Source organism: Rutidosis leptorrhynchoides, chromosome 3 (assembly GCF_046630445.1).
Source record: "Rutidosis leptorrhynchoides isolate AG116_Rl617_1_P2 chromosome 3, CSIRO_AGI_Rlap_v1, whole genome shotgun sequence".
Lineage (NCBI taxonomy): Eukaryota > Viridiplantae > Streptophyta > Magnoliopsida > Asterales > Asteraceae > Rutidosis > Rutidosis leptorrhynchoides.
In genome coordinates this window covers 694646249-694661684 of record NC_092335.1, presented here as the reverse complement: position 1 = coordinate 694661684, position 15436 = coordinate 694646249, and the positions used below count along the sequence as shown (strand labels likewise).

The window sequence follows — 15436 nt, the reverse complement described above, 5'->3', positions numbered from 1 at the left end:
TATATATCATTCAACCATCAAACAGTACTAAAAAACAAGTTGAACGAGCTACAACTGATTTATACAACCATAATTCCTTTCCTTGTTTCTGTCGAACATAACATAATCCTCTAGAATAAAACAAGACCCAGTTACATTACATATATATTAGTAAAACAATATTAGCTAATAGCTAGTACATTGTGTGTATCTTGTTGCAGCTTTCCAATTTCTAACAAAAAAATGAATTTGCAGGCTACTTATAAGACCACTCCCAACCATGACGTACTTCCTCCCCAAGACACACCGCCACATCAGCTTTCTCTCTCCATTTATTTTTTTCTTCCTATCCATTTATTTTTTACTTCCTCTCCATCACACACCACTACCAACCATGACATCCTCCCTCCCCATCACATGGCCCCACATTTTTTTATTAATATTTATTACTACTACTACTACTACTACTATTATTATTATTATTATTATTATTATTATTTTGAACAACACTTTTATTAAATAACATTAATACGGTAACATTTATTTAAAAAAAAAATACATAATCAAAAGTTACATTAACTAAACATAAATTAAAACTTATGAAACTATGTGTCATCTTTGTCCAAGTCCACGTCTTCATTTTCATGTTCATCGTCGCTTTCGTCCTCGCTTTCTTCAACATCTTCGGCGGTGTTGGAAGTTCCAGCTTGTGGAGCGGCTCGGGCATGTGGAACGTGCCGAACACGGAAATGAGCCGGAAGATTCCAAATGTGTTCGATGAGCTTTTGTCGTAGTAGATGATGAATGGACGAATCCCGCAATTCTTTATTAATGCGCATGTGTGCGTCAACCCTTTCCTGGATTGAGCGATGTGGACGACGAGCTGGCTTGTAATTCTCTTCAAGTGAACACATTGCATATCCATTGTCTTCGGTGATCATATTATGCAAAATAACACAAGCGTGCATAATTCTTCGGATTCTTTCGACATAGAATTGTCGGCACGGGTTTTTTATTATTTGCCATCGACCTTGAAGTACACCGAATGCCCGTTCAATATCTTTCCGAGCAGATTCTTGATATTTTTTAAATTTTGCCGATTTTGGGTCAGGTGGACTTTTGAAAGACTTAACTAGTGTCGCCCAATCCGGATATATCCCATCGGTTAGGTAGTAACCTTTATTGAAATTACACCCACTAACCGAAAAATTACACGGTGGAGCTGTGTCTTGAAGTAACTCGTTAAATAAATCAGATTGATTAAGGACATTGATGTCGTTGTTTGAACCAGCGGGTCCAAAATAAGCATGCCAAATCCATAAATCATAAGATGCCACAGCTTCTAACATGATTGTTGGATACCCATGTTCGCCTCTAGTATAATGACCTTTATATTTATATGGACAATTTTTCCAAGCCCAATGCATACAATCTAAGCTACCCAACATTCCCGGAAAACCATGTAATTCCGCATGTGCGGATATAAGACGTGCTACATCTTGTGGAGTCGGTTTTCTCATATACTCCGAACCGTACAAGTGAATCACGCTCTTACAAAAATTATTCAAACAATCGTATGATGTTTGTTGGCCCATATGTAAGTACTCGTCAAAAGCATCAGGTGCAGTACTGTAGTGACCCGAACTTTTCCATGTTTATATATATTAATTGAGATTGATATTTACATGATTAAATGTTTCCAACATGTTAAGCAATCAAACTTGTTAAGACTTGATTAATTGAAATATGCTTCATATAGACAATTGACCACCCAAGTTGACCGGTGATTCACGAACGTTAAAACTTGTAAAAACTATATGATGACATATAATGGATATATATATATAGTTAACATGATACTATGATAAGTAAACATATCATTAAGTATATTAACAATGAACTACATATGTAAAAACAAGACTACTAACTTAATGATTTTTAAACGAGACATATATGTAACGATTATCGTTGTAAAGACATTTAATGTATATATATCATATTAAGAGATATTCATACATGATAATATCATGATAATATAATAATTTAAAATCTCATTTGATATTATAAACATTGGGTTAACAACATTTAACAAGATCGTTAACCTAAAGGTTTCAAAACAACACTTGCATGTAACGACTAACGATGACTTAACGACTCAGTTAAAATGTATATACATGTAGTGTTTTAATATGTATTTATACACTTTTGAAAGACTTCAATACACTTATCAAAATACTTCTACTTAACAAAAATGCTTACAAATACATCCTCGTTCAGTTTCATCAACAATTCTACTCGTATGCACCCGTATTCGTACTCGTACAATACACAGCTTTTAGATGTATGTACTATTGGTATATACGCTCCAATGATCAGCTCTTAGCAGTCCATGTGAGTCACCTAACACATGTGGGAACTATCATTTGGCAACTAGCATGAAATATCTCATAAAATTACAAAAATATGAGTAATCATTCATGACTTATTTACATGAAAACAAAATTACATATCCTTTATATCTAATCCATACACCAACGACCAATAACACCTACAAACACTTTCATTCTTCAATTTTCTTCATCTAATTGATCTCTCTCAAGTTCTATCTTCAAGTTCTAAGTGTTCTTCATAAATTCCAAAAGTTCTAGTTTCATAAAATCAAGAATGCTTTCAAGTTTGCTAGCTCACTTCCAATCTTGTAAGGTGATCATCCAACCTCAAGAAATCTTTGTTTCTTACAGTAGGTTATCATTCTAATACAAGGTAATAATCATATTCAAACTTTGGTTCAATTTCTATAACTATAACAATCTTATTTCAAGTGATGATCTTACTTGAACTTGTTTTCGTGTCATGATTCTGCTTCAAGAACTTCGAGCCATCCAAGGATCCATTGAAGCTAGATCCATTTTTCTCTTTTCCAGTAGGTTTATCCAAGGAACTTAAGGTAGTAATGATGTTCATAACATCATTCGATTCATACATATAAAGCTATCTTATTCGAAGGTTTAAACTTGTAATCACTAGAACATAGTTTAGTTAATTCTAAACTTGTTCGCAAACAAAAGTTAATCCTTCTAACTTGACTTTTAAAATCAACTAAACACATGTTCTATATTTATATGATATGCTAACTTAATGATTTAAAACCTGGAAACACGAAAAACACCGTAAAACCGGATTTACGCCGTCGTAGTAACACCGCGGGCTGTTTTGGGTTAGTTAATTAAAAACTATGATAAACTTTGATTTTAAAGTTGTTATTCTGAGAAAATGATTTTTATTATGAACATGAAACTATATCCAAAAATTATGATTAAACTCAAAGTGGAAGTATGTTTTCTAAAATGGTCATCTAGACGTCGTTCTTTCGACTGAAATGACTACCTTTACAAAAATGACTTGTAACTTATTTTTTCGACTATAAACCTATACTTTTCTGTTTAAATTCATAAAATAGAGTTCAATATGAAACCATAGCAATTTGATTCACTCAAAACGGATTTAAAATAAAGAAGTTATGGGTAAAACAAGATTGGATAATTTTTCTCATTTTAGCTACGTGAAAATTGGTAACAAATCTATTCCAACCATAACTTAATCAACTTGTATTGTATATTATGTAATCTTGAGATACCATAGACACGTATACAATGTTTTGACCTATCATGTCGACACATCTATATATATTTCGGAACAACCATAGACACTCTATATGTGAATGTTGGAGTTAGCTATACAGGGTTGAGGTTGATTCCAAAATATATATAGTTTGAGTTGTGATCAATACTGAGATACGTATACACTGGGTCGTGGATTGATTCAAGATAATATTTATCGATTTATTTCTGTACATCTAACTGTGGACAACTAGTTGTAGGTTACTAACGAGGACAGCTGACTTAATAAACTTAAAACATCAAAATATATTAAAAGTGTTGTAAATATATTTTGAACATACTTTGATATATATGTATATATTGTTATAGGTTCGTGAATCAACCAGTGGCCAAGTCTTACTTCCCGACGAAGTAAAAATCTGTGAAAGTGAGTTATAGTCCCACTTTTAAAATCTAATATTTTTGGGATGAGAATACATGCAGGTTTTATAAAAGATTTACAAAATAGACACAAGTACGTGAAACTACATTCTATGGTTGAATTATCGAAATCGAATATGCCCCTTTTTATTAAGTCTGGTAATCTAAGAATTAGGGAACAGACACCCTAATTGACGCGAATCCTAAAGATAGATCTATCGGGCCCAACAAGCCCCATCCAAAGTACCGGATGCTTTAGTACTTCGAAATTTATATCATATCCGAAGGGTGTCCCGGAATGATGGGGATATTCTTATATATGCATCTTGTTAATGTCGGTTACCAGGTGTTCACCATATGAATGATTTTTATCTCTATGTATGGGATGTGTATTGAAATATGAAATCTTGTGGTCTATTGTTACTATTTGATATATATAGGTTAAACCTATAACTCACCAACATTTTTGTTGACGTTTAAAGCATGTTTATTCTCAGGTGAATATTAAGAGCTTCCGCTGTTGCATACTAAAATAAGGACAAGATTTGGAGTCCATGTTTGTATGATATTGTGTAAAAACTGCATTCAAGAAACTGATTTCGATGTAACATATTTGTATTGTAAACCATTATGTAATGGTCGTGTGTAAACAGGATATTTTAGATTATCATTATTTGATAATCTACGTAAAGCTTTTTAAACCTTTATTTATGAAATAAAGGTTATGGTTTGTTTTAAAAATGAATGCAGTCTTTGAAAAACGTCTCATATAGAGGTCAAAACCTCGCAACGAAATCAATTAATATGGAACGTTTTTAATCAATAAGAACGGGACATTTCAGTTGGTATCAGAGCGTTGGTCTTAGAGAACCAGAATCTTGCATTAGTGTGTCTTATCGAGTTTGTTAGGATGCATTAGTAAGTCTGGACTTCGACCGTGTTTACTTGAAAAATGATTGCTTAACAAATTTTGTTAGAAACTATATATTTTTAACATGTGAATATTATGTGATATATTAATCTCTTAACGCGTTTGATATTATGTGATAGATGTCTACCTCTAGAACAAGTCCCATTGACTCACCTAATAATAATGAAGAGTCAAATGTAAATTGGAATGATTCGTGGACTGATTCACAAGTTCCCGAAGAGGAACCGGAAGAAGAGTCGGAACCGGAAGAAGAATCGGAACCGGAAGAAGAATCGGAACCGGATGAAGAAATAGAACCGGTGGGGGAAATAATAAAACGGTTAAGTAAAAGAAAATCCTCAACCAATCGACCAAGGTTAATTATGGTCAATGGTGTTTCCGCCAAGGAAGCAAAATATTGGGAGGATTACCAATTCTCCGATGAATCGGATTCCGACGAGAATTCCGATGATGTTATAGAAATTACCCCAACTGAATTTAAAAAGGCAAAAGAAAATAATAAGGGAAAGGGCATAAAAATAGAGAAATCTAATTCCAACCCCGATGAACTTTATATGTATCGTCAACCCCCGAAGTCCTTAAGTTGTAACAATGACCCGGGAACCTCTAAACCACCAGGTTTTTCTAAACCAATATGGAAAATTACGGATCGTATTAGGGGAACATCATATATCCCTAGAAACTTGGCAAAACGAACCAAAACCGAAGAAGAAGAAACGAGCGAGTCGGAATAAGATAGTTGTATTCGTGTGGTGTAATATATGTAATATAGTGTGCTTATGCTTTATAATATATGTAAAAATTGCTTGTATTAATAAGTATTTTTTTATGAATCTAACTCTTGTCTATTTTACAGTTTAAAAACACAAAATGGATAGACAACCCAATATTTTAAGAGACCTACCCGGAGACATGATAGATGAAATCTTGTCTAGAGTCGGTCAGAATTCCTCGGCACAACTATTTAAGGCGAGATCAGTTTGTAAGACATTCGAAGAACGTTCCAAGAATGTCTTGGTTTATAAGAGACTTTCATTTGAAAGATGGGGGATATCACATTGGGAAACCCATAAGTTACGATGGGTTTACTTTGACGCATATATTGCGGGGAACCCAAATGCTATTTTACGCAACGGGTTAAGAAATTATTTTGACTTAATATATCCGAATATTGGACTTCGTGATTTATAAAAAGCGGCTAACATGCAACATAAAGAAGCATGTTATGCTTACGGATTAGTAATGTTCGCTTCTCACCAAAGTGAGAACAAGAACATCGGGCTACAACTATTAAACAAAATGTTTCCACAAGTGACGGAGTCGGTAATTGGGGTAAGAAATGAGGTTTTTAGATTATTACGGGACTGTTGGACATTACGTAACCCTCGTCCCTTTGACGACGTTACAACACGCTGTCTTATCAACGGCCATAACGGTTATGTTGCACAAGACCAAGGATGGGAAGTAGTCCTAGTAAAACCAGAATGCATGACTTGTTTCTGGACGTATGAATTACGTGTCTTTATTGCCTTTGCTGAACGACTTGTGTACTAGCTAGAATTATCTTCACAACTATCTTGTATCAAAGTTATTGTGTGCTATATTTCATGCTTTATGTAAAATAAGCGGTATTGTAAGTTTGTAAAATATTGTATAAAAGTTTGAACGCGAAATATTATTATAATCAGTTTTTCATATAGAATTGTAGTAGTTGAATTGTATATTAGCTACTAAGTATGAACTTAACGGGTAGGTACTACCCAAATTTAAACTTATAAAACGCTAATATGAAGAAAAAGCTTTTATAAATGAGTTCATATTATGCTACGAAATACTATTAACTACTCTTAATATTCTGTATGATTAACTTGTTCCATTTAACTATTTTGAAGGAAATGGCACCGACTACTCGACACACCGTGAATATGAATGAAGAGGAATTCCGTACTTTTCTAGCTTCAAACATAGCCGCAGTACAGGCTGCGCTACATACCAACAATAACCTTGGATCTAGCAGTACAGGAAATCGTGTAGGATGCACCTACAAAGAATTCACTACCTGCAAACCTTTGGAATTTGATGGAACCGAAGGACCGATCGGATTAAAACGGTGGACCGAGAAGGTCGAATCGGTGTTTGCCATAAGTAAGTGTACTGAAGAGGACAAAGTAAAGTACGCTACGCATACCTTCACAGGTTCTGCGTTAACATGGTGGAATACCTATCTAGAGCAAGTGGGACAAGACGATGCGTACGCACTACCGTGGTCAGCATTCAAGCACTTGATGAACGAGAAGTACCGTCCCAGAACCGAGGTCAATAAGCTTAAGACAGAACTTAGAGGGTTACGAACCCAAGGATTTGATATTACCACGTACGAAAGACGATTCACAGAATTGTGCCTATTGTGTCCGGGAGCATTCGAAGATGAGGAAGAGAAGATCGACGCGTTTGTGAAAGGATTACCGGAAAGAATCCAAGAAGATATAAGTTCACACGAGCCCGCCTCCATACAACAGGCATGTAGAATGGCTCACAAACTCGTGAACCAAATTGAAGAAAGAATTAAAGAACAGACTGCTGAAGAGGCCAATGTGAAGCAAGTCAAAAGAAAGTGGGAGGAAAACGGTGATAAGAATCACCAATACAACAACAACAGCAATTACAACAATAATCGCAACAATTATCCCAACAATCGCAACATCAATCGCAACTACAACAAACGGCCCAACAACAACAACAACAACAACAACAACAACAACAGCAACTACAACAATCATCCCAACAACAATAATAACCGCAACAACAACAACAATCAGAAGCAGCTATGCCAAAGGTGTGAAAAGAATCACTCGGGGTTCTGCACCAAATTTTGCAACAAGTGTAAAAGAAATGGTCATAGCGCGGCGAAGTGTGAGGTCTACGGACCAGGGGTTAATAGAACAAAAGGAACAAATGGTGTCGGAACGAGTAATGGCGGAGCAAGTAGTGTCGGAGCAAGTTATGCCAATGTAGTTTGTTATAAATGTGGAAAACCGGGCCACATTATTAGAAATTGCCCGAACCAGGAGAACACGAATGGACAAGGCCGTGGAAGAGTTTTCAATATTAATGCGGCAGAGGCACAGGAAGACCCGGAGCTTGTTACGGGTACGTTTCTTATTGACAATAAATCTGCTTACGTTTTATTTGATTCGGGTGCGGATAGAAGCTATATGAGTAGAGATTTTTGTGCTAAATTAAGTTGTCCATTGACGCCTTTGGATAGTAAATTTTTACTCGAATTAGCAAATGGTAAATTAATTTCAGCAGATAATATATGTCGGAATCGAGAAATTAAACTGGTTAGCGAAACATTTAAGATTGATTTGATACCAGTAGAGTTAGGGAGTTTTGATGTGATAATCGGTATGGACTGGTTGAAAGAAGTGAAAGCGGAGATCGTTTGTTACAAAAATGCAATTCGCATTATACGAGAAAAAGGAAAACCCTTAATGGTGTACGGAGAAAAGGGCAACACGAAGCTACATCTTATTAGTAATTTGAAGGCACAAAAACTAATAAGAAAAGGTTGCTATGCTGTTCTAGCACACGTCGAGAAAGTACAAACTGAAGAAAAGAGCATCAATGATGTTCCCGTCGCAAAAGAATTTCCCGATGTATTTCCGAAAGAATTACCGGGATTACCCCCACATCGATCCGTTGAATTTCAAATAGATCTTGTACCAGGAGCTGCACCAATAGCTCGTGCTCCTTACAGACTCGCACCCAGCGAGATGAAAGAACTACAAAGCCAATTACAAGAACTTTTAGAGCGTGGTTTCATTCGACCAAGCACATCACCGTGGGGAGCTCCTATTTTGTTTGTCAAGAAGAAAGATGGTACATTCAGGTTGTGTATCGACTACCGAGAGTTGAACAAACTTACCATCAAGAACCGCTACCCACTACCGAGAATCGACGACTTATTTGATCAACTACAAGGCTCGTCTGTTTATTCAAAGATTGACTTACGTTCCGGGTATCATCAAATGCGGGTGAAAGAAGATGATATTCCAAAGACTGCTTTCAGAACACGATACGGTCATTACAAGTTTATGGTCATGCCGTTTGGTTTAACTAATGCACCAGCTGTGTTCATGGACCTTATGAACCGAGTGTGTGGACCATACCTTGACAAGTTTGTCATTGTTTTCATTGATGACATACTTATTTACTCAAAGAATGACCAAGAACACGGTGAACATTTGAGAAAGGTGTTAGAAGTATTGAGGAAGGAAAAACTGTACGCTAAGTTTTCAAAGTGTGCATTTTGGTTAGAAGAAGTTCAATTCCTCGGTCACATAGTGAACAAAGAAGGTATTAAGGTGGATCCGGCAAAGATAGAAACTGTTGAAAAGTGGGAAACCCCGAAAACTCCGAAACACATACGCCAGTTTTTAGGACTAGCTGGTTACTACAGAAGTTTCATCCAAGACTTTTCCAGAATAGCAAAACCCTTAACTGCATTAACGCATAAAGGGAAGAAATTTGAATGGAATGATGAACAAGAGAAAGCGTTTCAGTTATTGAAGAAAAAGCTAACTACGGCACCTATATTGTCATTGCCTGAAGGGAATGATGATTTTGTGATTTATTGTGACGCATCAAAGCAAGGTCTCGGTTGTGTATTAATGCAACGAACGAAGGTGATTGCTAATGCGTCTAGACAATTGAAGATTCACGAACAAAATTATACGACGCATGATTTGGAATTAGGCGCGGTTGTGTTTGCATTAAAGACTTGGAGGCACTACTTATATGGGGTCAAAAGTATTATATATACCGACCACAAAAGTCTTCAACACATATTTAATCAGAAACAACTGAATATGAGGCAGCGTAGGTGGATTGAATTATTGAATGATTACGACTTTGAGATTCGTTACCACCCGGGGAAGGCAAATGTGGTAGCCGATGCCTTGAGCAGGAAGGACAGAGAACCCATTCGAGTAAAATCTATGAATATAATGATTCATAATAACCTTACTACTCAAATAAAGGAGACGCAACAAGGAGTTTTAAAAGAGGGAAATTTAAAGGATGAAATACCCAAAGGATCGGAGAAACATCTTAATATTCGGGAAGACGGAACCCGGTATAGGGCTGAAAGGATTTGGGTACCAAAATTTGGAGATATGAGAGAAATGGTACTTAGAGAAGCTCATAAAACCAGATACTCAATACATCCTGGAACGGGAAAGATGTACAAGGATCTCAAGAAACATTTTTGGTGGCCGGGTATGAAAGCCGATGTTGCTAAATACGTAGGAGAATGTTTGACGTGTTCTAAGGTCAAAGCTGAGCATCAGAAACCATCAGGTCTACTTCAACAACCCGAAATCCCGGAATGGAAATGGGAAAACATTACCATGGATTTCATCACTAAATTGCCAAGGACTGCAAGTGGTTTTGATACTATTTGGGTAATAGTTGATCGTCTCACCAAATCAGCACACTTCTTGCCAATAAGAGAAGATGACAAGATGGAGAAGTTAGCACGACTGTATTTGAAGGAAGTCATCTCCAGACATGGAATACCAATCTCTATTATCTCTGATAGGGATGGCAGATTTATTTCAAGATTCTGGCAGACATTACAGCAAGCATTAGGAACTCGTCTAGACATGAGTACTGCCTATCATCCACAAACTGATGGGCAGAGTGAAAGGACGATACAAACGCTTGAAGACATGCTACGAGCATGTGTTATTGATTTCGGAAACAGTTGGGATCGACATCTACCATTAGCAGAATTTTCCTACAACAACAGCTACCATTCAAGCATTGAGATGGCGCCGTTTGAAGCACTTTATGGTAGAAAGTGCAGGTCTCCGATTTGTTGGAGTGAAGTGGGGGATAGACAGATTACGGGTCCGGAGATTATACAAGAAACTACCGAGAAGATCATCCAAATTCAACAACGGTTGAAAACCACCCAAAGTCGACAAAAGAGCTACGCTGACATTAAAAGAAAAGATATAGAATTTGAAATTGGAGAGATGGTCATGCTTAAAGTTGCACCTTGGAAAGGCGTTGTTCGATTTGGTAAACGAGGGAAATTAAATCCAAGGTATATTGGACCATTCAAGATTATTGATCGTGTCGGACCAGTAGCTTACCGACTTGAGTTACCTCAACAACTCGCGGCTGTACATAACACTTTCCACGTCTCGAATTTGAAGAAATGTTTTGCTAAATAAGATCTCACTATTCCGTTAGATGAAATCCAAATCAACGAAAAACTTCAATTCATAGAAGAACCCGTCGAAATAATGGATCGTGAGGTTAAAAGACTTAAGCAAAACAAGATACCAATTGTTAAGGTTCGATGGAATGCTCGTAGAGGACCCGAGTTCACCTGGGAGCGTGAAGATCAGATGAAGAAGAAATACCCGCATCTATTTCCAGAAGATTCGTCAACACCTTCAACAGCTTAAAATTTCGGGACGAAATTTATTTAACGGGTAGGTACTGTAGTGACCCGAACTTTTCCATGTTTATATATATTAATTGAGATTTATATTTACATGATTAAATGTTTCCAACATGTTAAGCAATCAAACTTGTTAAGACTTGATTAATTGAAATATGTTTCATATAGACAATTGACCACCCAAGTTGACCGGTGATTCACGAACGTTAAAACTTGTAAAAACTATATGATGACATATAATGGATATATATATAGTTAACATGATACTATGATAAGTAAACATATCATTAAGTATATTAACAATGAACTACATATGTAAAAACAAGACTACTAACTTAATGATTTTTAAACGAGACATATATGTAACGATTATCGTTGTAAAGACATTTAATGTATATATATCATATTAAGAGATATTCATACATGATAATATCATGATAATATAATAATTTAAAATCTCATTTGATATTATAAACATTGGGTTAACAACATTTAACAAGATCGTTAACCTAAAGGTTTCAAAACAACACTTGCATGTAACGACTAACGATGACTTAACGACTCAGTTAAAATGTATATACATGTAGTGTTTTAATATGTATTTATACACTTTTGAAAGACTTCAATACACTTATCAAAATACTTCTACTTAACAAAAATGCTTACAAATACATCCTCGTTCAGTTTCATCAACAATTCTACTCGTATGCACCCGTATTCGTACTCGTACAATACACAGCTTTTAGATGTATGTACTATTGGTATATACACTCCAATGATCAGCTCTTAGCAGCCCATGTGAGTCACCTAACAATGTGGGAACCATCATTTGGCAACTAGCATGAAATATCTCATAAAATTACAAAAATATGAGTAATCATTCATGACTTATTTACATGAAAACAAAATTACATATCCTTTATATCTAATCCATACACCAACGACCAAAAACACCTACAAACACTTTCATTCTTCAATTTTCTTCATCTAATTGATCTCTCTCAAGTTCTATCTTCAAGTTCTAAGTGTTCTTCATAAATTCCAAAAGTTCTAGTTTCATAAAATCAAGAATACTTTCAAGTTTGCTAGCTCACTTCCAATCTTGTAAGGTGATCATCCAACCTCAAGAAATCTTTGTTTCTTACAGTAGGTTATCATTCTAATACAAGGTAATAATCATATTCAAACTTTGGTTCAATTTCTATAACTATAACAATCTTATTTCAAGTGATGATCTTACTTGAACTTGTTTTAGTGTCATGATTCTGCTTCAAGAACTTCGAGCCATCCAAGGATCCATTGAAGCTAGATCCATTTTTCTCTTTTCCAGTAGGTTTATCCAAGGAACTTAAGGTAGTAATGATGTTCATAACATCATTCGATTCATACATATAAAGCTATCTTATTCGAAGGTTTAAACTTGTAATCACTAGAACATAGTTTAGTTAATTCTAAACTTGTTCGCAAACAAAAGTTAATCCTTCTAACTTGACTTTTAAAATCAACTAAACACATGTTCTATATTTATATGATATGCTAACTTAATGATTTAAAACCTGGAAACACGAAAAACACCGTAAAACCGGATTTACGCCGTCGTAGTAACACCGCGGGCTGTTTTGGGTTAGTTAATTAAAAACTATGATAAACTTTGATTTTAAAGTTGTTATTCTGAGAAAATGATTTTTATTATGAACATGAAACTATATCCAAAAATTATGGTTAAACTCAAAGTGGAAGTATGTTTTCTAAAATGGTCATCTAGACGTCGTTCTTTCGACTGAAATGACTACCTTTACAAAAATGACTTGTAACTTATTTTTTCGACTATAAACCTATACTTTTCTGTTTAGATTCATAAAATAGAGTTCAATATGAAACCATAGCAATTTGATTCACTCAAAACGGATTTAAAATAAAGAAGTTATGGGTAAAACAAGATTGGATAATTTTTCTCATTTTAGCTACGTGAAAATTGGTAACAAATCTATTCCAACCATAACTTAATCAACTTGTATTGTATATTATGTAATCTTGAGATACCATAGACACGTATACAATGTTTCGACCTATCATGTCGACACATCTATATATATTTCGGAACAACCATAGACACTCTATATGTGAATGTTGGAGTTAGCTATACAGGGTTGAGGTTGATTCCAAAATATATATAGTTTGAGTTGTGATCAATACTGAGATACGTATACACTGGGTCGTGGATTGATTCAAGATAATATTTATCGATTTATTTCTGTACATCTAACTGTGGACAACTAGTTGTAGGTTACTAACGAGGACAGCTGACTTAATAAACTTAAAACATCAAAATATATTAAAAGTGTTGTAAATATATTTTGAACATACTTTGATATATATGTATATATTGTTATAGGTTCGTGAATCAACCAGTGGCCAAGTCTTACTTCCCGACGAAGTAAAAATCTGTGAAAGTGAGTTATAGTCCCACTTTTAAAATCTAATATTTTTGGGATGAGAATACATGCAGGTTTTATAAAAGATTTACAAAATAGACACAAGTACGTGAAACTACATTCTATGGTTGAATTATCGAAATCGAATATGCCCCTTTTTATTAAGTCTGGTAATCTAAGAATTAGGGAACAGACACCCTAATTGACGCGAATCCTAAAGATAGATCTATCGGGCCCAACAAGCCCCATCCAAAGTACCGGATGCTTTAGTACTTCGAAATTTATATCATATCCGAAGGGTGTCCCGGAATGATGGGGATATTCTTATATATGCATCTTGTTAATGTCGGTTACCAGGTGTTCACCATATGAATGATTTTTATCTCTATGTATGGGATGTGTATTGAAATATGAAATCTTGTGGTCTATTGTTACTATTTGATATATATAGGTTAAACCTATAACTCACCAACATTTTTGTTGACGTTTAAAGCATGTTTATTCTCAGGTGAATATTAAGAGCTTCCGCTGTTGCATACTAAAATAAGGACAAGATTTGGAGTCCATGTTTGTATGATATTGTGTAAAAACTGCATTCAAGAAACTGATTTCGATGTAACATATTTGTATTGTAAACCATTATGTAATGGTCGTGTGTAAACAGGATATTTTAGATTATCATTATTTGATAATCTACGTAAAGCTTTTTAAACCTTTATTTATGAAATAAAGGTTATGGTTTGTTTTAAAAATGAATGCAGTCTTTGAAAAACGTCTCATATAGAGGTCAAAACCTCGCAACGAAATCAATTAATATGGAACGTTTTTAATCAATAAGAACGGGACATTTCAAGTACCGTATGCTAATTGGCGTATTGCGGATGTACATTTTTGAAAAACATTAAAACCCAACAACCCGGTAGCATCCCGCTTTTGATGAAAATATAAAAAATAATCGGGAATAGGTTCTTGAGAGTAATTCATTATACCTTGGCATATGCGTATAAACAATGGTCGACTCATCCTATAACGGCGACGAAAATAATCTCCGGGAAAAGTTGGATTCTCGGAAAAATAATCATTCCATAAACGCATCGCGGTTCCCTCTCGGTCTCTATGAATAAATCTTCGAGGCGCCCTTGGAATTGGTTGATTGACTTCTTCCTCTTCGTCTTTATCTATTTGAGCAAGTAGATCGAATGCGACAATATTGAAATTAGAACTTGCAATATCTAACGCATCTCTCGTAAGACTATCAATATTTTTTTTAGGCATTTTTAATGGAATTGAATGAATATTGTGAAATAAAAGTAGAGATTGTATGAAGTGGTAGTGTAATGGTATAGAGGTATATATAGTGGGGGTTGGAAAAAAAAAACAAAACAAAACAAAAAAGCTTCCAACGGCATTATAGCCGTTTGAAACAAATAAATATATAAAATGATAAATACACGTTCTCTAAATGTTATAGCCACGACAATCACCAGAACGGAACCAGGAGAGAGGGACGAGGGCGGCCGACGGCGGGATGAATGCCATCGGCGCCCTCGAGGGCGGTGACGATGACTTAACCAAG

The 15436-nt window shown here is 35.3% G+C and overlaps 1 pseudogene; it reads right to left on the bottom strand.

The window, feature by feature from the left end:
- Nucleotides 1-584: 584 nt before the first annotated feature.
- On the bottom strand, nt 585-15135 carry LOC139902757 (uncharacterized; annotated as a pseudogene).
- Nucleotides 15136-15436: the final 301 nt, after the last annotated feature.